The sequence below is a fragment of the Thunnus albacares genome, chromosome 14 (assembly GCF_914725855.1).
Source record: "Thunnus albacares chromosome 14, fThuAlb1.1, whole genome shotgun sequence".
NCBI lineage: Eukaryota > Metazoa > Chordata > Actinopteri > Scombriformes > Scombridae > Thunnus > Thunnus albacares.
In genome coordinates, this window is record NC_058119.1 from 4382872 (window position 1) to 4410293 (window position 27422).

The 27422-nt window shown below is 40.1% G+C and overlaps 1 long non-coding RNA gene across 1 annotated transcript; it reads left to right on the forward strand.

Moving 5' to 3' along the window:
* The first annotated feature begins 5047 nt into the window (after nucleotides 1-5047).
* On the forward strand, nucleotides 5048-23028 carry LOC122997303. The gene is made up of 2 exons (XR_006407201.1): nucleotides 5048-20148; nucleotides 20725-23028. It is a non-coding gene; the product is annotated as an uncharacterized LOC122997303 (long non-coding RNA).
* The last annotated feature ends 4394 nt before the right edge of the window (nucleotides 23029-27422 follow it).

Consider the following 27422-nt stretch of genomic DNA (forward strand, 5'->3'; position numbering starts at 1 on the left):
TGTGCAAAATTCCCTCATTCCCACTAACAGTGTTTCCTTGCCAAGCTGTGGCATTCACAAAACATGCTGGAACAAAACAAAGACTGTCAGGACAAAGATACACCCTCAATGCAACTAAAGCAAACTGATGAGGACTCATGTTAGCTTTAGCTGAACTTTTTCAGAGAAGGAAGAATGTTGATTTTTTTTTTTTATCCATCTTTTACAATGTAGTCTTGCTATGATGGTGTCTCTTCATAGCCAGTATAGACAGGATGATCACAGGACCAATATCTCTGTTAACATGTATGTAGCATGTGAGTTTTTCATCAGGCTAGACAACCTTTCTTTTAAAATTCATGCATAAACACACATACTGTATGTACAGACATTTAAACTGTAGCAGTGCAACTGTACCCATACATCTGCTGTGGAAGAAGTATTTATATCCTTAAATAAAAGTAGTAATACCACAATGTATGGACAATATCTTACATATACAAGTCCTGCATTCACAGTTACTTAAATAAAACAGAAGTAATCTCAGCACATAAATGTAATTATCATGCAGCATAATGACCCCTTTCATTGATATTATTATTATTACTGTAATAAGTTAGTACTGTGTTTTGTGTAAGTATCATTCTAAGGTTGTAGCTGGTTGTCGAGCCAATTTTAACTATTTTGTATACAACTGAGAAGTTAAATTAACTGTATACTAGTCCATCATGCTATAAATGCTAAATGCTAATGCTATAGCTTTTTAAAATCGCCATCTGCAATGTAAATACTGCAAACTACAACAAATAAATATAGTGGAATATAAAGTACATTATTTCTCTCTCTGCTGAAGTAGAAGTATGAAGTATATGCACCTGGGTATAGTTTTCCTGTAAAAGCACAAAATAATTACTACATGCACAAACACAGTCACACACACACACACTACAAATGGAGTAAAAGCATGATAAAGACACACTTTCAGAGTATATGAAGGCAACCTTTAACATAACCCATAATCTAAAAAAACAAATAACAAACATACTGCATATAGTTCCTACACACATGCATAAAGTGCGTACAGTATAAATTTGCCCTCCAGAGTCCACATACAGAGTCAAAAAGACACAATACATACATGCAGTACTAGTGTAGAAATGTTAAAAGGACACTCTGTCAGAATACAAATGCAGCAGGCAGACAAACAGCAGAAACAGAATGTGAACAAACCAGCAGAGCCCTTGTGATTGGCCTCAGGCTGTAATGGACATGAACAACCTCTGTGTTAACAGCAAAGAGGCCTGTTTTGATTTCTGACACATTCAGTACAGAGAGAGCTTTTTCTATTTTAAAATGGTTTCCAGTGAGCTGACTCATACTGGTTACTCAAACCATTTCTTTAGCTTCATAAAATACTAAACCGTAGGAATTTGATGAAACCTAACGTAAATACACGCAATACATGGAGCTGTATGTGTGTGTGTGTGTGTGTGTGTGTGTGTGTGTGTGTGTGTGTGTGATGCCTTCAGGTACAGAGACGTTTTGCCACAATGTGACTCCAGCTGCTACAGAGGGGGAAGTTAATACCCAGGGCAGGGGGACACAGGGGAGTGTGTGTGTGTGTGTGTGTATGAAGGGCACTACAGCTGGGGCCCCTGCAGATCTACAGAATGGAGGTGAATGGCACTGGCTCATCAAAAAAAAAACCCACAGTATTACTCTGAAATCAAAACTGTTGTAAACACATCTAAAAACTACAACTATTATTCATTGTCTCACTATATTCATTTGTGTATCTAATCTTTACTTTATTTTCTCAGTTACTATAAAAGAGCTCTTGTTTTGTAATTCCCTTTTTCTCTTTTCATCTTTTTCTCAACATGCGGCAAATGTGTGATATTAATCTTAATCCAAGTCCTATATTTATCACCCGTTTTCAGAGGAAAGCAGAGGAAGAAGTGAATGAGAAAACTGTTACCCTCTCATGTCCATTCTTAGTGCCTTATAGAAGCACATAACGCTTACTGATCCATTATATCAGCATTTTCAAAACCATAAAACTTAGAACACATTATTAATTACAGCGTGTTAAAGGATCTTATCATAGTCTGCATCAAGCTTATCAAGAATTCTTTCTGTTGTTTTCTTCTGTTAAAGTGATGTTAAAATATTAGAGCTATTAAGAATACACTATTCATGAGACATTAGTATATATGGTATGGTATGGTATATATTTTACAATGCTGTCTAAGGGATGATACATTACATCAGTCTGTGACAGCTGAGTCAAACGGCAGTCTTGCTTACTGCTGGTTTATTTCATATTTATCTCATATGACATTTTTGTCTAAACAACCCTCATCAGATATATGAACAAGCTTCATACAAGATCTATATATACTGTACATACTGCCAAATGTTTTTTTCCAGTATTAATTGTCAAAGGCTTAGAAATAAACAAAATGTAAATAAGAGCAACAATTCCAAAATTCATCATAAGTGAGAATCTTTTTTCATCATACATAGAGTGTATCATCATTAAACATTAAGAAGGCATGACTCCTACATAATCACCTTTATATTTATTAATTTATTTTAATTTATTCACTTTATTTCTTATTAATCTTGCAGTTGAAACAATTAAAATTGTTGAAATCCTAAAAAAGTTGACATGGCAGTTAAAATAGAAGTGCTGAAAATTGAAGTTTCAGTTTAAAGGTGCAGTGTGTAGAATTTTGTGGCATCTACTGGAACAGACTTGGCAGAAATGGAATATAATATTCACAAGTATATTTTAATTGGTGTATAATCACCTAAAAATAAGAACTGTTGTGTTTATGTGACATTAGAATGAGCCCTTTGTATCTACAGAGGGAGCAGGTCCTCTTCCATGGAGTCCGCCATGTTGCACCGCCATGTTTCTACAGTAGCGCAAAATGGACAAACCAAACACTGGCCTTTCGTGAGTTTTGTGGCCACCGTAGGTTCTCCTACAGGCTTGGAAGGGGAGGTGGGGGTATTCAGTTGGTTGCAATCTGCAACCTCACAGCCAGATGCCACTAAATCCTACACACTGCTCCTATAAGTGTAAACACTGAACAATGCTGAAGTGTCAGTTTAAATGTATGTACTGAGTGAAGTTAGTGTCAATCTGAGTGCAGTAAGAGGAGTTGAATTACCAGTCAAAGTCAAAGTGCTGAAAAGAAACATTGCACAAGCCACTAAACGATGGCAACAATCCATTCACTGAGACAGAAGATAAACTTTTAAGTAGCCTATTTGTCTTAACTAAATTACTCTGTAGTGCTACTGATGTTTGCTTTTGTTTGACAGCTTAGTGAACCACACTACAATATATATTCCTCTACATAAATGTATCAGAGTTACAGAAATTCCAAGTAAAAAACACAGTGACAAGAAAAAAACATGACAAAGTAAACAAGACAAAATAAGAACAAGAGAAGAAAATCCAGTGTTTTTGTGCTTTGTGCTGGGTGGGCCGGCCAGGCTGTGAAGTCACGGTGTCATGTGTTGTGTGACGGTGGCGGTTGACTTCACCATGTGTGTTTGGAATTAGTCTGCCAGGGCACCACTGTAAACTAGACCCTGCTTGTCTTGGATCCAGTCCATCCAGATACACCACTATTCCCAGCTGCCAGCTCCGCCACAGACAGTAGAACATTTGTCAAAAGTTACTCAAGGAGAAGAAAAATGCCCAGACGTGCACCATCTTGGTAATAGTATGAAAATCAAGTGCATTGCTGGGGTTGTTTTAATAAGTGGGTTTCTAGTTCTGTCTCAGAGGAGAGTCTAGAATGTGGCTAAAAGACAAGAAAACTGAAAAGAGGAAACAGACTCTGAGGAGTTTTTTGAATTAGTGAAAATTATGAGAATGAATACAAATATAAAGTGTGCCTTTAGACATTTAGGTCAAAGGTTTTGTGTCTCAAGGCTTTTTCTGTTCTCTTTTATTTTAATCATTCTGTCAGTGGGCTCAAAATAGGGTGATAAGTATTGTAGCTGTGTATCACCATATCTGAATGTGTGAACACATTTTGTATGAATACATTCAAATGTTTGAATGTGTAAAAAATATCTGAACAAATAGATTTAATCTTTGAATCTGTAGGGATATCTATAGCTGTGCATGACATTTTGTGAGCAAATGAAAAAGATTTGCAAAAATAATTTCCAATGTGTGAGTGCCTAAAGAAGATTTGCACAAATTTTCAGTTACAAAAAAGGTTTGCAGATACACATCAGGTACCTGAAGAGTCCTTTGCAGCTTAATTTTGGTCACACTTGGAGCAAAGGCCCCTCAAGTTGTAAAGTGCTGCCCGGCAAATGCTCTCCCTCTTCCCGGGGACTTCCAATCCGAATAGCCGGTGCTGAAGCTGAAGCCAGAGGTGGCTGCCGGTACCACTTTAACCCGGACTCTAACCTGTCAACAGATAAATCAGCTGGTTTTGAAATATCTCCTTGAGTGCTACCGTTGATCGAAAATGGCCCCATTCACCAGTAACAGTGGATTTTTCGTGAATCCCAGTTGTCTCTGATGAAAGTTTGTAAAACTACTGGTAAGTGAGAGTATTAACTTGCGAGTTTTCAGCAGAGAAGTGAGTAATGTTAACACCAAACTCCATTGAAAAAAACGACAATTTAATATAAAGATGATTGGTAATGGATCGCTTATTAACTGGTCATTCAAGCTACATTTTTATTGAAATAAGTCCACATTTACCTACAAATGGGACGTGAATTAAACTGTAGCTCAAAATGTTACTTTTTAAAAAAAATATCATCCATGTTGCTTGTCCTACATGTAGCCAGGTTAAAAATACCATATATTGTAATAAAGTTTACGTTAAGATAAAGTTAAATAATTAAGGTTAAAAGATACATCATAAAAATTGTTAAAAACAGCTATTTCCTAAAAGATTAAAAGGTTCAGTGGAATATATAAGTTTTAAAATATGCAGATGTGTAGTTATAAATATTCGTTTTATTTTGAAGAGTTCAAGGTAGTAAAAGGAAGTAGTATTCCAGAGTGAGTTTAATACTGGTCATTCATTGGTTGAAGTGGGTGGGGCTCACACAGGTGTATGTAAAGAGAGAGAGGAAGTAGAGTGTGAGTAAAAGTCATGTAACTTGACGGACTGAGTATGCGCAGTGTTTACAAACAAATGTGTAGCTGGTGTCTGAGATTACCTACTCGACAGTCTATGCCAAGATACTCATGCTACATATTTTCTGCGAGCAGCTGAAGATACTTCTACTCGAAGTTTGTTGTACAGTTGTTCACATTTGTTTGTTTATTAGCTCATTAGCCGAACGTGTGTTGTTAGCATTCATTAGCACAGTGAATGGACTCAAAGCCACTATAACGAACACACGAGTGATTTATTAGCATTCATTAGCATAGTGAATGGACTTATAGCCACTGTGTAGCTAACCCAGTTTATGCTAAAGGCTTTAGTCCATCGTTTTGGAAACCCTGAGGATTTATTGGACAGTACTATGAGCTGCAAAGTCAACATTCAGAGAGACTTTTCACTACATGGGCCGGACCCGCCATCTTGGGACTTCAGCGTGCATCCTGTTCCTTCCCGCAGACCAAGGCTGGTGTAAACTGCATCCTGTTCCTTCTTGGAGACCGAGGCTGGCATAAACTGCTGATTGGAGTCAGACTTCATGACCAAGGTACCACATTTTATTTTGTTGTTTTCTCAGAGTGAAGCGGCCAAATAGTTTTGGGCCTCTCGGTTCACAAGCGTCGAATCGGGCCTGCAACGGGGGTTTATTTTATTTTATTTTAATACCTGCCGGCTTGTGTGTGGTGTGTGTGCTTGGTGAATGTGGGCCCATAAATTTTGATTTAGCCCAGAGGTAATTTACATTTCACTTTGAGTGTATTGTTTACATTTGAAGAGAGTTATCGCCATAACTCAGTTATTGAAAGAAACTAAATATTATTTCATTGTTTATATGGGAAATTTGCAAAAGTAAAAAAGGGAAGTGTATTATTTCTTAAACTAATTCCAGTGTGATGTTTGGTTATTTCTTTCACTAGAGGTATTTAACAGTGGATATCAGTGACAGCTTTGTTTAAAGGAGGGATACACCTATTTCAATGCAGTAGTCTAATTCATCAAGTAGATTACAGTGCATAGATTTAATACAAGGGTTCAATAAAAGTGAGCCTAATAAGTGTAATACAGTTCATTAGCAGTGAATATAGGAACCCAAGACAAATACAAAAGTATGTGTAAACAAAAGAGAAACAGGATAACATTTAAGTATAATTTATTGTACATTAAGTTAGTTGATATAAAGAACTCAGGGCCCTTCCCTGTTTAGACTAGGGATATGTGGGCTACATACACCTACAAACAAGGCCTATTTGGGAGCTCAGCATTAGTGTTGAGAGGCTGTTCAGTTGGGCCATGCTTTCAGTGAACACACTCCCAGCATTTCAGAGCATCCCCATATGCTATTCAAGAGGAAGTGTCAAATGTGGAACAAAAGTATTTGTACTCACAGGTTTGATTTTTACTCATAGATTTGATTTGTAGCTGTACACTTGGGATTCAGACATACAATTGAGTTCTGTGTGAAGTTTTTTTTCACCCACAACAGATAGATGTGTAACTGCAAACCTTTTTTGTAACTGCAATCCTTTGTGTAAATCTTCTTTATGCGCTCACACATCGGAAATGATTTGTGCAAATCTTTTTCATTTGTTCACAAAATGTCATGCAGCTACAGATCTCCTTACAGATTCAAGAATTACATCTATTTGTTCAGATATGTTTTACTTATTCAAAGATTGGAATTAATTTGATCAAAATGTTTTTACACATTCACACGTTTGACTGAATTCATACAAAATGTTTTCACACATTCAGATATGGTGATACACTGCTACAATACTTATGACCCTATTTTGAACCTGTATCTGTCCATTATTATTGTGGGGACCATTCCACAAAATTTGCAACATGCTAGCTACGATTTGCAACATGAGATCACTTTTCAGTCTCCTGGGGAAAGCTCATGGCAGGGGGCTGGAAAGGACTTGGATTCAGGAGGAACAATGCATATTCCATCCTGGCCATGCAACAGTGGACTAGCTCTTCACCCTTACAAGGATACTCATGGGAGTTTTTTGAGTCTATATGTGCTTTGTGGACTTGGAGAAGGCTTATGACCGTATTCCTCAGGGCACCTTATGGGCGGTGCTGCGGGAGTATGGGGGCTGTTGCTGCGAGACATTCGGTCCTTATATAACTGCAGTGAGAGCTGTGTCCACGTTCTCGGCAGTAAGTCAGACTCAATGTCAGTGGGTGTTGGGCTCCGCCAGCGTTATCCCTCCGGTAGTGACTGAAAGAATGAGATCGCTGATATAAAGCGGACGAAATGAGTTTCCTCCGGAGGGTATCTGGGCTCAGCTTGAGAGGGGTGACAAGCTCTGACATCCAGGGGGAGCTCGGAGTAGAGCCGCTGCTCCTTCACATCGAAAGGAGCAGCGGCCAGAACACGCTGGAGGGACGACATATCTCTTCTGGCTTGGGAATGCCTTGGAATCCCAAAGGATTAGCTGAAGGGTGTTGTTGGGGTGAAGAATGTCTGCGTTTCATTACTCAGTCCGATGCCACTGCAACCTCGTCTCAGATAAGTGACGGAAAATGCAAGCCAAACGTAACCAAACGTAACACTGCCACCATTTTTGATGTGTGTGCAAACAGTGCCCGCATATCACTTTAGTGAAACAGGCAGAATTACAATTCCTGGCAAATGCCAATGTTGTACCAATGACTTGAGAGCTGCAACATTCATATCTAATATCTAAATGACGTTAGATCAAATTCGCGGTAAGGTGGTATTTGTAGGGGGGTCATCCAAAATGCTGCTTAAAGTGGATATAATGCATATTTTTATACTTACACATGACTACTCGTATATGAAAGGGGTTGCTTGTAGTGAAGAACCCACAGAGAATCATCACCTGACCTTGCAGTTCCCCTCAGTTCTACGTACGTTTTTAGCGTCTTTCAGCTCATTGTTTTGTTTGTGCAGTTCGCAACATGACTGTTTTAGTTTACTCTCACCGTTCTCATGGTGTCGTTTACAGCCGCAGTGGGAAGCTGCTTTCAGTGTAAACCATCTAAAAATTCACTGAACACTACCTGCTCAGCACAAGCTATAGAGAGACAACATTAGCAAGTAGCATATTGGAGCATTTAACAGCTAAAGAGCCAGATATTTCCCTCAGGAGGTTTTTCTAGACCAAAACAAAGCTGACATTTGGACATAAATTATGACTAAAATATGACTTCAAATGATAATGTGGTCTAATGTTGGTCTGTATCTGCTAGATGTATTAATAGGCAAATGCTTGCTAACAAGTTCGCCATGTAAACTTTAAAATACGTTTGTCAGTGTTTGCAGCTTGTTTCTGCTGCCAGTCAATGCAGGTTTAAGGCATTGCACCCTCACTGGTGTGGCATCAGTACAATGATCTGGCTGCTCTATAGAATGCATGGATAGTGCTTATTGTTATGCATACATATAGTTTTTGTTTTTTGCTTTCTGCACAAATGGCACAACATTACAGCCATAAACTACAGTCAGAGAGCAGTGTGAAAGTTTACAATTATTTGCTTTTGCAGTCCATTTTATGAGTGTTTATTGGTTGCAGTGGAGCAGCTTTCAATGATACCAGTGAAAGTATCCCCCTCTCCCTTGTAAATTACTTGATTTATTACACAATGCTTTCACACCAAACATACAAGTATGACCTTGTGCAGAGCGAGGATATTGTTTTCAATGAAGAGTGTGACCACACTTCTCTCAACAGCTGTGCAGTAATCTTCCACCAAGTTTAAGGAAGAAATTGAAAAAGTAACTTAATACCAGGCTGTTCACTTTCATTGAAAGCACCTTTGGCCACACCCAGCATCACTGATAGGTGTAATTGGGTGTCATCAGAAGTGTGCTCTGATGCACCTGTAACCTCACCCAGCAGTGACGTCATGGTGTACACCTAAGAAAACAGCTCCACATCAGTGTTGGATGAACAAGACTTTGACCTTTTGTTAAGAATCCCTGTAGTGTGTGACTATACTTGCCAATCAAAAATTCTCAAGCATTGTAGAAAATATCAGACAGGGATACTAGGTAAGACTTTGTAGAATAGGGCTTGCATTACATATGTAAAGCACATCATCCTGAAATACAGCGAAGAAAAGGTGTTTTCATTCAGTTTGCTTTGATATTAATCAGGGGACATATCTTTTCATTGTTGCAGTCACACTGTGATTTAGTCAAGTGTAACTGAAATTAGGATTTAAATCAAAATTCACAACTCTGTGGGGAGTTAGGTAGATTATGGACAGATCACCATTTCCCTTCAAAGGAGAAACCCCCCCTGTCAACAAAATAAAGGAATGTGTCTGATTTTATATGTTCAATCAAAAATCAGGAGTAGGACAGCACTTCACTTAACTTGTTAATTCATGTAATCTAACTGCAATCCATACAGGGGAAAAAATAAGTAATTTGTAATATATTCAAATAAACCAAACTAAAGGTGTAATTCTTACCTTTTAAAAACAGTCATTTCAATGATAAGTACTTATAAATGAGGGGCTAGTCAATTAAATCACCTGATGTAATATTTGGTTGGAAGAAAAACAACTATATTGCTTCACTAGTACTCTTGGGTGGCCTACAGTAGAGGTAATTAACATATATGTATTAAACCTGATTAATATTCACAGTTCTTCATTAAACCTGTCATCACCAACAAAAACACACTAATGTTTGATTTCTGCAACCAGAAATGTAATTACTTTCTTTTTTCACCACTTCTGACGTCAGATTTTACAATCCTGAAGGTCGATTTCAGATTTCAGATATCTCCTCTGTTTTCTGTTCAACTTTACTTCTTTCTTCAGTGCCCCTAACCACTAACCCCCTCCAGACACGCTCTCTTTCGCTCTCGCTCTCTCCCTCAAACACACATATACACAGCGTGGGCGCTGACAGTCCCTTGAACTGTTGACAATAAGTTGATGGGCTAAAGCCTCCAGTAAACATCTCTGGTGCCACCTCTACCCAGATGGAGATACTTAGAGAACACACACACGCTCGCTCGCTCTCTCACACACACACACTTTCCAGGGCTGCATTTCATTAGTCAGTGTGTTTATGTCTGCGTTCATGCGGCCTGGCGGAGAAACCTCCCCATTTCACTGCCCTCTTTGGTTGCCTCTGTCGGCTTTTACCCTGAGCAGAAAGCAGAGAGAGAGTGACCACAGTCACCGTTCCCTGTTTCATGTATGGACAGCTTGTGTGTGTGTGTGTGTGTGTGTGTGTGTGTGTGTGTGTGTACGTACATGTGTGTGCGTGAGAGAAAGAGAGAGTGCACCCAGTCACCTTTGATGTTAAAACACATAGTACATGCTGTTCTCATTTCTGATCCCACCCTTCTTACCACGCTGACATTGCCGGCCAGCCGTCCCAGGGCAGATGGCACCAGGATCTGTGTGTGTGTGTATGTGTGTGTGTGTGTGTGTGTGCATTTCAACATAGCGAGGATACAGTTGACCCACAGGTCTCTGGCCCTAGACAGGCTTAATTTTTTAACAATTAATCTCCTTCAGCCAGGAGGGGCAGAATGAGTCTAAAAACTCTTTCACACACCATCTCTCAAATACAAACGCACACACATATACACACACACAGGGGCTGATGATGACAGGCATCAAACTGCTATGTCTCTTTGTATGTGTGTGTGTGTGCATTTATGTTACCTCATTGGGACCTTTTCCAGTATAAACACCGACCTTGTTGGGACCAGTAGTCCTCATGGGGATCAAAGCCCGGTCCTAATGAGGCAAAACGTCATTTTTGAGGTCATGGTTAAGGTTAGGAGTAAAGTGTGAATTGAGGTTAGATTAAAATTAGGGTTTGGCATGAATTGGTTAAGGTTAGAGTTAGGCTGTTCACAGTGAATGGACGTCAATGCAATGTCCTAACAAGGATAGCTGCACAAACTTGTGTGTGTGTTTGTATATGTGTGTGTTAATCTGAGATGTGAATATGAGGAGATTAGATGGACCCAGGGATTAAAATCTGGCCTTTTCCTCAGAGGATCCGTTCCAGCAGGGGCAGCCTGATGGACACACAACCTCCCCACCCCACCCACACACCCCACCCCCCACACACATACACACACATACACACACACACACACACACACACACACATACACAAATCCGTCCATACACAAAAGGTCTAAAAAAACGAGAAATGTTTGGAGAAACCAGAGAAAGCACATTAAATGTATTTCTAACAGACGAGAGAATGAAAGACAGATGGAAGTGTAGGAAGGACGGAAAGAGAAGAAGAAAGACGATCACAGACACACACACACATACACACACACAGTACACAAACACAGTGGCGTAGCAGTGTCGGGCACGCAGAGTGGAGAGGGTTTTCCTCCCTATTTAAAAACCTCCTCACTGGGTCGGAAAATTAGCCCTGGCCCTCTGTTTATCAATGAGGAGTCACACACACGTCACCTTCCAAATACGCACCGACCGTGTATTGTATCACAGAACCAAACAAAACCAACAGGCGATATATAAAAAGTTCAACTGAAATCAAACTTTTTTGCCAACAAAATTCATGTCAGGTGATTTTCAAATTCATTCATATCTTTACATTAACAAAGGAATAAAAAAAGTCTTATGAGATACATCAGAAATACTCCTTTAGCATCCAAGCCTCTGAGTGGGCAGGTTGGTGTACACAGTATGTTTGACTTACTAGTCATCAATTTAATTTTCATTTCATTTAGCAGACACTTTTTTCCAAAGGGGCGCACATCTGAGTGTTGATACAACACCAGCAAGGATCTAGTCAGGAGAGAACAATTTGAGTAAGTGCCATAAAGCTAAATTCAAGTCCAATAGGATGTAGGTATGAACAGGCAGTGCATAGAGGGCATAGGATGCATAGAAGCAGATTTTTTTTTCAGTCCATCAATTGTGGAGATGTTCACAAAAGAGGTGGAACTTTAGTTTCTTTTAAAGATTGAGAGGGACTCTGCCGATCAGATGGAGTTTGGTAACTCGTTTCACCACCGGGGAACTACAGAAGAGAAGAGTCTAGCTAGCGACTTAGGGCCCTGTCGTGGTGGTAATACAAGGCACCTATCATTGGCAGTAGTGAGTGGGAGGGAGCATAGACCTGAATGAGGGAGTTCAGGTAGGCGCGAGCTGTTTTAGTTGCTTAAGCTGATCACTTAAGCAAGTGAATTTGATAAGGGCAGCAACTGGGAGCCAGTGGAGGGATATGAACAGCAGGGTTACATGTGCTGTTTTGGGCTGGCTGAAGACCAGCCGTGCTGCCACGTTCTGGATGATCTGTAGAGGCTTGAACGTGCATGCAGGGAGACCTGTCAGTAAGGAGTTGCAGAGCGGATTATTACACTAAGTGAGGTGGTTTATATTGAGAAGAGAAGGGGAATGAGCACTGATCCTTGAGGAACGCCTGTGGATAAGCCATGCGGTTTGGACACTCAAAGATACTCTAAAAGATCTCCCTGTAGGACACGAACCAGTGGAGGGCAAATCCTGAGATACCAAGCTCAGTGAGTGTGGAGAGGAGGATTTGGTGGTTAACCGTGTCAAAGGCAGCTGACAGGTCTAGCAGCAATAGAGCTGAGGACTGACCAGCAGCTCTAGCTGAACACAGTGATTCCATTACTGACAGGAGTACTGTCTTGGTAGAGTGACCCCACTTAATGCCAGACTGATTCAGGTTGTACAGGTTGTTCTCAGAAGGGAATTCAGAGACTTGGTTGAAGGCTGTGCGCTCAAGTATTTTTGATAGGAAGGGCAGGAATGAATCCTGTCTGTAGTTTTCAAGCTGGACTGGGTTGAGTGTAGGTTCTTTAAGCAGCGGAGTGACCCGAGCTTGCTTCAGTGCGATGGGGAACTCACCCATTGTAAGTGAGGAGTTGATGATGCGTGTGACTGTGGGGTTAAGTGTGGGGGAAATGTCTGTAGAAGGTTGGATGGTATTGGGTTCAGTGGACAGGTGGTGTGATGAGAGTCCAGCAGAAGTTTGGAGACTTCCTCCTCAATCAGAGGGGAGAATGAGGAGAGTGCTGCCCTGTTAGCTGGCAGCTGCAGACTGAGTTGGTCAGGCTCAGAGAACTGGTTACTGATGGCAGAGACCTTATCAGTGAAGAACGAGGCGAACGTGTCTGCAGTGAGCAGAGTGGAGGGCGGAGGAAGAGGCAGATTAAGGAGTGAGTTAAAAGCAGAGAGCATTTCCCGAACATCTGTGGCGCCACAGATCTTGTTGTGATACTAAGTGCTCTCAGCCGTTTTTAAACTGGAGGAGAATAATGCCAGGAGACACTGATAGTCACTGAGGTCAGTGATCTCTCTGGATTTATGTCATTTTCTCTGTGCTGGTCTGAGCTCCGCCCTTTGCTCTCTGATGACTTCAGTGAGCCATGGACGAGGGGGGGTTGTTGCTAGGTTTGGATGTTAGAGGGCAGAGATTTTTAAGAGAGGAGGCTAGTGAGAAACAGAGTGTGTCTGTAGCCTCATTGACAGGAAGTTAGGAGAATTCATTATGAGGAGGCATGGTAGCAAAGACCTCACTGGACAGATGAGCCAGATTGAGAGACCGGATGTGTCAGCAGAAGGAGACCAATTGCGGGGGAACATGAGGATGTTCCAGTAAGGAGATGGTGTATTGAATAAAGAGGTGGTCAGACAGATGTAGGGTGGTGACAGTCAGATTTGCTATGGAGCAGTTCCGAGTCAAAATCAGATCAAGATTATTGCCTGCTTTGTTTGTGGGAGGGGTGGAGACCTGTCTGAGGTCAAATGAGGACAGAGAAAGTCAGCTGCTTCTGTCAGTTCGACTACAAAGTTCCCCAGTTGACATCCTGGTGGGCAGTGTATGACAACCACAAATAGCTTAATAGGAACAGTAACCCTGATTGCATGGTATTCAAAGGAGGAGTTGTTGCTTAGTGGAGAAATCTTAGTGAATTTCCAGTCTTTGGAGATGAGGACCCCTGTACCACCTCTGTGCCCAACAGTAAGGGATGTGCGTGAGAAAGTGGAGTCAACAGAGAGTGTGGCCAGTGTGGCAGTGTTTTCTGGATGGATCCAAGTTTCCATCAGGGCTAGTACCTGAATGTCTGACAGATTAGCAAGTGTTTAGTTAAATTCAGTTTTGTTTAGCAGATTGGCAATTCCATAGGCCAAGACTAAAGGAGGAGTGAGTAGAGGAGGCTTTTTTGAGTGAATAGAGGTTTTCAGGGTTGCATTGTCTGCGACAGATGTGATTTTTTTCGAAAGCCTTGGATGACAGGAGTCTTTGTAGCACATGGTGAGTGAGGTAGGCTACATGAATAGATAGTAGAAAAGGAATAACAAGTCAATGTCCTTGCTCAGTGGACTCACACAGGTAGACTCATAGGTCTTTACCGAATTTAGTCTTAACACAATAAGGGCATATGCACGAGGGCTGATGCTTCCGCTGACGCTACAGCGCAGCTTTTGTGATTAAGTACCAGGAAGTATCACAGCTGAACCCATCCCTTTCAGATTTTCAAGGCAAGGCAACAATAGAGGGTGTGACCTACATCAACTGACCCACCAATCGACAGTCAGAGAGTGAAACCAGGACTACCAGGTCTGCTCCAACAAAGCCTGACAACAGCTTAGATAAAGACAAGCAAAGATTTGTTGGCAGTCATAATGACAAATAAAAACCACGAGCATTGTGGCAACAGGCGATTAACTGGCATACCATGGAAAGTGAACGGGGTTGCACCACATCAAGTTGATCTTCATGTGAACTTCACTCTGTTTGTGTTCTGTCTCAAACTTTTATCTCTCTCTTAGTGACTGTCACCGTCAGCCGTGATAAAACGGTAAGATAGAACTGCTTTGTGATTGAATGATATGATATGAATGTGTGTATGCAAATAATTTCTCAGCATAGACAGAGAACCAATAACATTAATGCACAGATAGGGGCACCCTCTGAAACCAAAAAACATAAATATATAAATCTCTCTCACTCATGGTTGCTGATTTTTGGTCAAAAAGACAAGATGATCTGCTGCTCACCAGTGATTTTACAGACAACCTTGACAATGTAGCTCAGTTGATTTCTGTTTAACACATTTAAATTTCCATAGCAAGCAATCATTACGGTCAAGATTTTATGATGGATTTGTAAAAACAATGCCAAATAATTCCTGTCCACATTAAAAAAATTGAACCTCTGTAGAACAGCATAGGTACCAGGGTACTGACTGACAACAACTTGTCATCTGCAAATGTACGAACATACCTGTGTGTATAATGACTTCTGCATAAGCATAAGTGGAGACTGTCACAAGTCTCAATAATGGCAGTATCACACACAAATACAATATGAATGTATTTAAATCTAAAATAATGTGACTATTAATATGACTATTAATAAATTAATAGAAAACTACTATGAAAAAGTGCAAGAATACTGTAAACAGTATTAATAAGCGAATACGAGTGTTAATGTGTGCATTGTTTTGTGCATGGTGTGTGTGTCCTCTCAGTGTTGTACTGGGCTATGTGAGTATGAGGTGTCAAAAAATTCAGCCAGCTAACATCAAACGCCTCACTAGCAGCTACTTAAGACATGTATAATGTGGCCCAGCCTCTGAACGCATGCCAACAATTTACACAGACTCACAATGAAGACACACGTTACACACATGTGACGTAGGTGTTGGTCATTTGATATATAGATGTGGCATTTACACAAATTGACAGGCTGTGTGCGCATAATATACTCTACACCTGATTTAGTGCAACATATGCCACACCTACCTGTACATGTAATTTCAGATGCACACATACGCCACATCAACGCACTACATGCATTGTAAGTGGAGCGCATGTTTACTTTTGGTGCTCTACAGCAAACGCCTTCACACCAACATAATATATGGACAATATAACATTATTATTATTTTTCTCCATCTTTTTTCATTTTAGGAATATCAGCACATGCACTGGCCAGAGGAACTGTAGACTTAGTGATAATAATTATGATTCAGCTTGCTTTGATATTTTAAATGACAACCCAACACAAACCCTGCACATGAATTTAGAGGATGCCAACAGGCGAGCACCTCTCACAAAAAAGTCAAATGCCCCCTTGTGGAATAGTGGAATAGCAGTGGAAACACAATGAGCTTTCTTGATACAAATACTAGGTTAGTCATGTTGGTGTGTAGGCGTTTGCTACACTAAATGTAACATGCACTCCACTTACAACGTGTACTTATATGCACGCCTAGATATCCTTTTTAACTGAGGTGTAGTGTGTCGATGTGGCGTTTCCTACAGCTCGCTGAAGTACACATATAAATGTATACTTGTACTTTAGCCATAGCAGGTATGCAGTAAGGGTACTGTATGTTAGTTGTCTGAATGGTTTGACACCTCATACATGAGGAGACAGGGAGCATGTTGGAGCTGACGTGGCTGTAGGGTCAACATCAAGCCAAATCAACTGCACTGGGGATCAACCACTGCTCCGGCTCTGTCAAATTAGGGCACAGCGCCAACACACACACACACAAACACACACACACGGACACACGGACACATGGACAAGCACACAAACAGCTGTCAGGCACACACATACTCGTGACTGCCCACTGCCCCGGAAACATCAGAGCACATCTCTGCCCTGAGGTGAGAATTGCAGTTTGTGTATGTGTCTGTGTGTGTGTGTGTGTGTGTCTGTGTGTGTGTGTATGTGTGTGTGGGCAGTCACAGGGTCCTTGTGGTGATTGCTGGAACATACTGGCTGAGCAGCATGAGATTTGAGTTGGTTTTTGCATTTATGTGTGTGTGTCTGTGTGTGTGTGCATGTGTGTGTGAGTGGGGGCATATTTTTGTGAAAATTATGCGTTTAGCGATGTTTGGATTTCAGTGAGTCATCCTTTACTATGTGTGTGTGTGTGTGTGCATCTGCAAGAATATAAAAAGAGAGAGCCACAGCTGTACATGCATGTGTTGTGTATCTAATTATCGTTCAGGTGTGTGTCTTTTGCATGTGTGGTTATATCCATATCTTTGTGTAATATGTGTGTTAATGTATTTTTGTAAATGTGTGTGTGTTATGCCCCAGGGGTGTCATCAGCAGGGCAGTAAATGGGCATCTGTGCGTGGTCCAGTGGAAGCCAGCCGGCTAACTGGGCTAACTGGGCCACCTCTGCCAGTCGCTGCCAGCTGTGCCACTGGATGCCCGCTCTGCACTTTATCAGCATCATCATTATTTCAGCTTCACACACTCTGCCCAGACCGGCCACCATCATCACTCCACTTCCACCCATCCATCTCTATCTCGTTTCCCTTTAAATTATACTAAATGTGAAAGCTTCTCTAGACTTTGGAGGATCAGATGTCCCCATAAAGACAGACACACGAGGGAGATCCATGTGGTCATTTTGGCTGGGCTGCACTTCTATTACTATGGTTACCAAAGGATCTCGCATTTATTTATTATTACTTATGATATGGATTGCCTATACAGTATATACGTAGATTGCTTAGATCCCTTACTTAACAATTCTCACAATCAGCAGATGAATTTAATACTTTGATTTTTAATTATTTCCCAAATAATAGTATCAGAGTGAATGAAGTGAACCAAATGGGCAAACACACCAGAATTCACTTGAAAGGCACCAAACAGATGGGAGGGCCTTAGATACCTTTTGACATGGATATATTCAAAGTATCCAGAATGAGAGCTTCTGACAATTTCAGTTTGTGCACAATATCAAATTTTTAAAAGGCAAACCACATTAAATCTACCGAGCACATTCATGTTCTCCAGACAATAAACTTTCCATTTTGAAGATTCCCTTAGCTTTTCCAAAACACCACCTTCATATTGAAATTGGACTCAAATAGTGAACACTGTGGCCTCAAAGAGCCATTGGCAGGGGTCTGAGACTCTTAGTGTTGTTTGCTTCATTGCACTCAAATGAAGAGGAAACGTAGGAAAACTGGAAATTAAACAAAGTTGCAATTTAACGCCTAATGTCAGACACCAAAATCATTCACACATCCACGGGGGATCACGTTTTACTGCCCATGCTAGTAGTTCACTCTATGTTAGTGTTGAGTGACAATAGCCAAGTCAACAGTCTGTGCCACAAACAACTGATTCTGTCTGAATCTCAATTTGCATAAGGAAAAACTCCAATGACAACACAAAACGAAGGAAACATATCCTAAACCTGGGGAGTATAAGTGTATGTGTGAATGTGTGCATCAGCTCTGTGTGTATTAACACAGTAGCAACAACAAACAGACGGTGAAGAGCTTGGGACCAAACACACCCAGAAATATATCTGTCTTTTTTTCTCCCATTCGTTTTGTTTCTCTCTCTCTCTCTCTCTCTCTCTCTCTCTCTCTCTCTCTCTCTCTCTCTTTCTCTCTCTGAGGCTGGTGACAGCCAGGTCACTGTGAATGCTCCAGTTGTTCAGGGTGAAGCTGCAGGTCAGCTGGTCTCCAGAGGTGCTCCCTCTGTTCACTGAGGTGTTCATAACTCATCCTTTTGTATCACAAGTAGCATTTTTCTTGCTCAACCACTGTTATAACTGATAATTGACTAAACTTTGGATCCATCGTCTTCTATTCATTCAGTCATTTGACCAAACTGTAACACAGCAGACCTTAGACGGGATAAGACACAAAAATCAGTGGAACGATGCATCTTCAGCCACGTTTTCAAACTAAACTCTGGCTATTAAAGTCAGTGTTACACAATACTGACTTTATTCATAAATTGAGTCAGAAAAAAAGTTGCCAAACATTTTTCACTGATTGTTTTATTGTCTTGTCAAAGAAGAGATCAAAGCATTGTTCAGGTGACCAACATCTCATAGAAAGAGGTCCCTATAAACTGCATCAGCATTGAACAACAGGTCTGAAACTTTGTATACCTTGCGACCGATGTACCTTCAAGGTGACTTGAACATTTGTGAGTGACGATATGTCTTCTGCTGCCTTTTATTGAAATCAAGGTATATCCCTCTGGGTGTTCAAATATTTAACCACCTATGCCAGAAGAACTACATAGTCCCATCACATAAATGCCAAATGGATGTTTTGCTATTCAAATGCCTCATTTACAAGCATACTCTATATATCTGACTGGGGAAGAAAGTAGATACACTAAATCTTTATAATTACCATTTGTCCTTATTCTATATTTCACATTTTGATTATGCTTCCATCATTATCGACTTGTTCATTAACTGCTCACTCTCAAGGATGTATGGTTTATATTGCATGCGCACATGACACATTTAAAGTGTATATCATTTGTGTACATTTCTTTAACCTTATTAGCAGTCATAAATATTATGTTATTGGTATTGAACAGTAACTTCTCTTTGAGATGTTTCCAATTTGGATTTAATGTCACCTTTTTCCCCACTAGCAGCATGTCTACAGGGAGAGCAATGCCTGTTGATCTGTTGGATAAGAAGTTGGTCGGTCATTCAGTCCACCACTGTGGTCCAGACTGAAATTTTTCATAACTATAGAAGGGCTTGCCATTAAATTTGGTGCAAACATTCATGGTTTTTCAGAGGATGCTGACTTTGGTGATCATTTGAATCTTCATCTACAGTAGCATCACCAGCAGGTTGTCACTTTTGGGTGATAAATTGAGTACAGATATCCATGAGGATATCCAGAGGATGAATCGGACTGACATTGGTGATGTCCTGACTTTTTATCTATTATCACCAGCAGGTCAAAGTTTCCAGTTGTCCAGTAAAATGTTCCTACATGTACTAGATGGGTTGTCATAAAATTAATTAAAAATAAAAAGACATTTATGGTTCCCAGACAACAAATCCAAAATCAAGGGGATTTTGTGATTGCCTGACTCTTCCTCTAACACTACCATGAGGTTGACATTTGTAGGTTTTCAGTGAGATAGCTCCACAACTATTGGATGGATTGTCATGAAAGCTACAGACATTCCTCCTCAGGACAAATGGCAACAACATTTGCAATCCATCAACGTTTCATCTAGCACCACCGTCAGGTCAGATTTTTTTTTATTTTTCCAGTACTTTAATGTATAACTAAATACCTGCAAAACTACCGACAGTCCAGTAAGCCTCAGTTTATTCTAGTGTTAATATTGGTAAATGTTAGCATGCTAACATGCTAAACTAAGATGGTGAACATAGTAAACATGACCTGCTAAACATGAACTTGTTAGCATTGTCACTGAGAGAATATTGGTGTGTGTACAGCCTCACATAGCTGCTAGTGTGGCTGTAGACAGTCTTGTTATGTTACAAAAGCCATACAACATGTTTATACAGTATTTCTATCACAAGTTATGGATTACAGTAAGAGTAAAAATGGGTACTGGTGAAAGCAGGTATAGTTAATATATAACTATAAATATATAAACTGATCATCTCAAATTATACTTTTTCATCCTTCAGTAATGAAATCATACAGTGTTATTCAAAGACATTTCAATTGAACTCATGGGAATCAAACCTGCAACCTCTCAGGGAACTGGGATGGTCTCTTTAAGCCAACAGGCCACTGTGCTGCCGCTGCATACAGTGTGTGTGTGTGTGTGTGTGTGTGTCACTGTATATAGAGTGGTGTGGCAGCCAGGGCCTCATGACAGATCAGGGCATTCAGGCCAGTGACATTCCTCCAGAGCCCCAGATGCATCATGGGCCAGCGGTGTGAAAAATGCTGGTCGGCCTGATCCACTCAGCCGCAGATGAATGGAGCGCTCGGTGCACTCACCCGTAGATGAATGGAGCGATCTGTCTTGTCAGCGGAGGTCGACCGAGAGGTTACAGTATCCAACATATACCTGTGTGTGTGTGTGTGTGTGTGTGTGTGTGTCCGTGTGTCTGCTGACTCTGGGAACTAGCTATAGTACACCACACACACACAAAGTGAGAGATAAAGACAAACACAGATGATGACATATGAAGTATACAGGTACACAGTACAAACAAATAAACGTGTTTCTCTTACAGCCTATTCAGATATAGTCTCACTCCTGAACCCAAACCCCATTCATACATGCAATCACCAATAACAACTGACCTTTACCCTAGTCTTGATTTGATCTTTTAAATGTTAAAGGATCACTTTGCTCATTTTTATCATCCATGTATCAGTAGATGTTGAATCTAGCCAGCAGCTGAAGCTTTGTTTCCTTCCACCATCTACCAACATGTTGTGACACCAGTGAGTTTGACTAATTTTTGTCTCAATAAAAAGTAGCCCAACTGGGCAGAATACTGTCCAATCTAGCAACACTGTTCAAAACAGAAGAATATTCAGTTTACAATTTAAGGCAAAGGCTTACAATTAGGATGCTGGGACAAGGGAATGCTTTACATTTTTGATTGAAACATTACTTTTACAATCAATTGATTATCAGAGTAGTAGCTGATGATTTTTTTGACAACGGACTTATCGATTAATCAACCAAACATCTCATATCTAGACCAAAACTAACAATGATAAGTCTGACGAAGACCATGAAATGCGGCTGAAACCTTCGGAAAAGGCTAGTAAATGGACCTTGAGTAAGGATTATTAATTATAATATGGAGATATTTCTTTGTGGATGTATATGACACCTTCAGCCCAAGTTGCTATACTGGACAATAAACCAGTAGGACATACTGGATAATGAGTGGTGAAATAATCCTTTAAAATCCGAGTACCAACTGCAAACTAACTTCACCTCTAATCTTAATCTTAACTCAAAACCCACATTTTAAACCTAAACTTGTCTCTTGTCCTGACTTGTGGGGACTTTTCTCAGATTACTACCATTGTGAGGACATTTGGAGGTACAAAAGTAAGCACGTACACACACACACACATACGCATACACTGGGCCCCCATCAAACACTGCCCTGTCGTCCCTGAGTTTGTCACACACACGTGTGCACTCACACTCTGTCACACACACAGAGACACACACACACACACACACACACACACAAACAGCCAGCCCATCTCCTCAGCCATCAGCCCAGAGCTCCGGCGCCCCGAGCAGTGGCTCTGACACGTCTATATGTTTTTCCACCTGACCTTTTGCCGTCCTTTCTGCCACAGCCCGTAAACCATAAGCTGATATATGAAGGCAATTTTTAGCGGTGCCACTTGTATCTGAGTGATTGCGTACGCTTTACATTTGGGGCGCCTGCCACCTTGCCACCCCACCTCCTCCAGATCTCTCTATTTGGATAGCGGGTGGTGTGGGGCGGTGGGGCCGAGAGAAGGAGGGGGACAGAGAGGATGAAAGGATGGGTGGATGTGATGCCAAATACACACATCTATCTACTCCCAGGGCAAGGAGTCTGCTGTGTGATAGCCCTTCACTCGGCCAGGCAGAACGTAAGAAGCTTTATGAAAGGACAGGTTTGACTGCAGCTATGTACAAGAACACCATGCTTTATTGAATAGATAACATGTTTGTAATGTTAGACCAATATCGGGTGTTTTTGGGTGGCTGACATTTTTCTTTTCCATTCTGTCCATTCTTTTTCATTTCAAGCATTGTTCTTTAGGGTGGACAGAGTTTTACAGGTACAGTGGAAAGACAAGGCTGTATGCTTTCAATATATTAGATCTGCGTGTTTTATTTTGTTCATTTAGTAAGAATACATTTGGTTTATTTTGACTATCTAGTTATAGCACTTTATGTTAATGCTTATTTTGCAAATAAAAATATGTGAATGTATGTTCTGTGTTGCACTACAAGATCAGAAATATAATTGATAGGTTATCTACACACAATCAACAGTATTATGCTTCATTTATGGTTTTATGATTGTGTGATGTGTTATGGTCAAACAGGCTAAAGCCATGGAATCAAAACTGAAGTCAAGAGGTACTTGTTTTATTTCAATAAAGTAGATATTATTCATGTGTTTTATTCATCTGGTAAATTTATCAGATTAAATTTCAGCACCATGCACTGTTCAAATAACCTGGTGCAGAATGAGACACAATAGCCATGGTTTACACGCTTTTCTCTGTGAGGGCGGCAGCATTAGATATTACAAGGTCATATTTATTGGGATTTACATCAGCCTTGTATACACAGTGTTATCTAAAGTGGACTCATGATGCATCTCTTGTAAAAGACTTCTTATAAAGTATAAAATGGAAAACTCCTGATTCTTTAGGGGAGTTTTGTTGGAGGGCTGGATTTGGCCCACAGGCCACCATTTGCATACTGCTAAACAGACAAAATCACACCAGTAAGCCTGTAGTGTATGGTTCAAAATATTTTAGGAATGCTTTATTTATCCTTAAATACACTGTAAACAAAACACTGGCTGTCTATTACAAATCCTCATCTGAATTCATTCTAATACAACATTTTGAGTTTCATTACTATCCTGGGTTCAAAGCAATGGCTTGAGTGTCCCATGTCTGAATATTGTGATGGGAATGCTAAGGCATCCCTGTCTAATATAAGCAGAAATACTATTACTGTGATTTCAAAAAAATAAAAAAATTAACATTTCCATATATTTTCTTTTATTTAGTATAATGAAGAAACTGAAAATAGTTGGCCTTAACCACAAAATGTCAGCGCCATGGCCTTGATTCGCATTATTTCATGTTCCAGTAATGGACTGAGGCACTACCTCGTTAGCATTTTAACTCATGTTTGAATAGGCGGAAATGTGCCCCTTCAGGCCCTTATCATAGCAGCAGATTGAGCTCGTTAGCTTGTTAGCATGAACTTATGCTATGGGAGCTATATGGCATTAGGCCACGTTACATTACCACAACGCAATGACACTTGTTAGCTTATTAGCATAACCCCCTATTAGATGGACAAGGGGTGTGCGGTGCATTAGTCCGTGTTACAGTAATGGAAAGGCTTTGTTAGCTTGTTAGCATGCTAAACAGGTAGGGGTCTGTGAGTGGCATTATAGCCTGTTTAAGAGCACTGGAACGAGCCGCCACAGTGTTAGCTAGTTACCATAATCTCAAGAAGGGTTTGTGTGTGTGTGTGTGTGAGAGAGAGAGAGAGAGAGAGAGAGAGAGAGAGAGAGAGAGAGAGAGAGAGAGTGAGAGTCTGTGTGTGTGTGTGTGTGTGTGTGTGTGTGTGTGTGTGTGTGTGTATTTTTCCTCCAACACTTTTCAATTACAGCTGCTCATTGTCAGGTTGTAAATGGCTGGGTCAGCTGGCTGGAGCTCTGCCTTTGAACACGGCGCTGACGTCCCTACAAAGGCATCATTAGAGAGGCTAGGCCCAGCAAGAGACACCCTCACTTCTCTATCACCCCTGAGGAAACAACTCAATAATGTGCCAAAGATGGAAAAATTAACAATGTATAAAAAAAAAACCCCTTCCCCTACAAGAGGAAATAAAAAAACTCGATCTAATCCCCTCTTTTATTTTCACTGCTTTGTTCTGTGCCCTTGCATAATCCTTTATTTGATTTTTTTTTCTTTTATCATTAATTTTGGGACACATAAATATGTTGAAGCAACTTTGAAAAGGCATTTCTCATTTTCTCTTGATCTAAATATCCACTGACACCCCCGCCCCCACCTGTGCCCCAAGAAAAAGAAAGTCTTTTTTTTTATGAGAATAGAGAGAATACAAACACTACTGGTGTTGCTAATTACAATGGGAGATTGAGAAATGGAGTTTGAAGAAAAAATAAAAAGGAACACTCATGCATTTTCAATGTGATTTGCATTTTGATTCCAAGTTGTATTTTATGCAACATGACTGTCTTTTTTTGCTTCCCTTTTCTTTGGTTCTCGCTAATATCTTCCAGGATCAAAGGCTTTCCGTTGGGTTTCTCTCATCTCCTTTTCCTCCTCCAAGCATTGTTTGCCTCCCAGGACCACAGCAGCACAAGTTTTGCACTAGTGCCAAATTTGTAGGGAAGGGAGAATTAGCTATTCCAGGACTAATTTGACATCAAAAAGGGGACGATCCACAGAGGACACAGATAAAAGGAGTGGCCCATTCTGACCGACGGTACCTACAATACACTGTTTGTGTTTTTCCCATGTTACATACAAAATTCTGGTTAGTACTACTTGGGCAATCCAGAATAATATTAGACAAATAAACATAAAATATTTGTAATACAGGTACAGTAGTATCATATCTGCAGTATGTTTTAACTGACATTGCAGACACCTGAAACCCACTTCAAGGAATTGTATTTGTACTCTTCCAGGGTGAAAATCCAGCAGATCCAATATGAGAGATATAGTGTTGTTTTATATCTTAGTTCTTTGGACAGAATCAAGTCCAAGGACAACCAGACTGAACAGAAAACCTATTCAGAACTGACCTGCTACATAACCTGGAGCCATACTTGCACTGTATCTTAAGGTTACAAGGGTCTAAGACTATATTATTGCCAAAGTCAGCTCTGATATCTATCCGAAAAGTTGGAAGGTTGTTGAATGGACTTCTTGATCACTGAGACCAAGAATCACAAACAGTATAGATGGGAAGTCTTCACACATACTGTACATCTATGTCCCAACCATTGCTTTTATTACCAGCAGTCCATCCTCACGTCTGTAGACAACCTTTTTATGGTTGTAATGGAACTATTTTGTCAGGTAAAATGTATTTTCATTAAATTCAGCATGAAAAGCTTATTGGCTGGTTACTGAGTACAAACACCTTGATTATAACATCTTTCTTTTAAAAGCTTAATGACATCTATACATCAGTACTGGATTCTCAGCTCTGTAGAAAATAAGCGGACTTGTGGTGATTTACTGGTCATATTAAAAAGTTACATTCTGATTTATCACAATATGGATCTAATTTGTAATGTTGCCATGTTCACAGATTTCAGATTACAATGGTGAGTACAATTATATCCTAAATATAGGATATCCTAGAAATCCTAGAATTTATCCTAGAAATGGTGGCCAAAACTGCAAAAATATGATCCAAATTAATATAAATAAAGTGGAATTATCCTGCAAGGCACTCTTAGGAAGACCAGGAGTTTTAAATCAACCTGTAAGTATCTGATTGTCCTTTTCAACATCCAGTTTCCTGAGGTGCATAGATGTACCACTGAATGAGTGAAATCTATTATCATAATTTCCCATTTCCTGATATGTCAACTACTAAATCAGTAACGTTTATTCACAAAAAAAAAAAAACACTAAAAGTGAATAGCAGCAAAATCAGACTCGCCTTCGGTCTCTAAACCCCACTCTGTCAGCCTCTGATTAACCCTTTTACACCCTTTCACAGGTTCACAATGCTTTTCTATTATACATGACTGGAGCATGGGCATTACCTGTCTACAGTGAGAATATTCAATCTCTGTGGAGACAGATAGCATAATGCAGATGTCTTAATGAAAACTTCATTAAGATGGAGGATAATTACTGTGTCCTTAACGAGGCACTCACTGTGCTTTTAAATAATTGAGGTGTTCAACTTTTGATGTGTTTATACTGGAGTAATTTCATCATGCCGACTTCATCCGAGATAGATTGGCTTCACTGTGTGTGTGTGTGTGTACTTTAATGAGTCTGCATGTATTTTGTGAGTGAACTTGAGTGCAGCCTCTTTATTTTTTATTCTTATATTTAACCACACTTGCAGCATGGGTCTAGGGATGGCAGTGTCAGTTGGTTGGTCCAACATTTTGGTTCAGACTGAAAAAATCTAGAGAACCGTGGATGGATCACCATGAAGTTTTATACAGATGTTTACTGTTCCCAGAGAATAAAACCCACAGACTCTGGAGTCCCTGACTTTTCATCTAGTGCCACCAACGGGTTGACATTTGTGGTTCAGAGAGAAATATTTTAACCTATAGACTTCTATAATAATTGAATTTATTGCTATGCTAACTGTGAATACATTCATGGTGACTTTGATGATCCTCTGACTGTTTCATCTAGCGCCATCATCATGTCGAAATTTCAGTTTCTTCAATACTTTATGACCACATACCTTCAGATTAATGCCATTCCCATCAGCACCAGCTGTTCTCTGTTTATAGTGTTACTTTGCATATCGGCTAAACCAAAATGCTGAATTCTATGACATGAACAATAAAAAAATATGAATTACTTATATAATAATTAGAAGTATACAATGATTCAGTACTAAAACTATTGACTATATTTCATATATTTTTAAACCAGTTTACCCTCTATATACTGTTTGTGTTTTAAAAACAGGGATATCTATAAAGTGAAACACATGACCTGAACAATTTGATATATTATTATTATCCTAAATACCAAAAACACCTCAATTGTTATATATTTAACAGTTTGGGTTCCTTTAAAATGAGC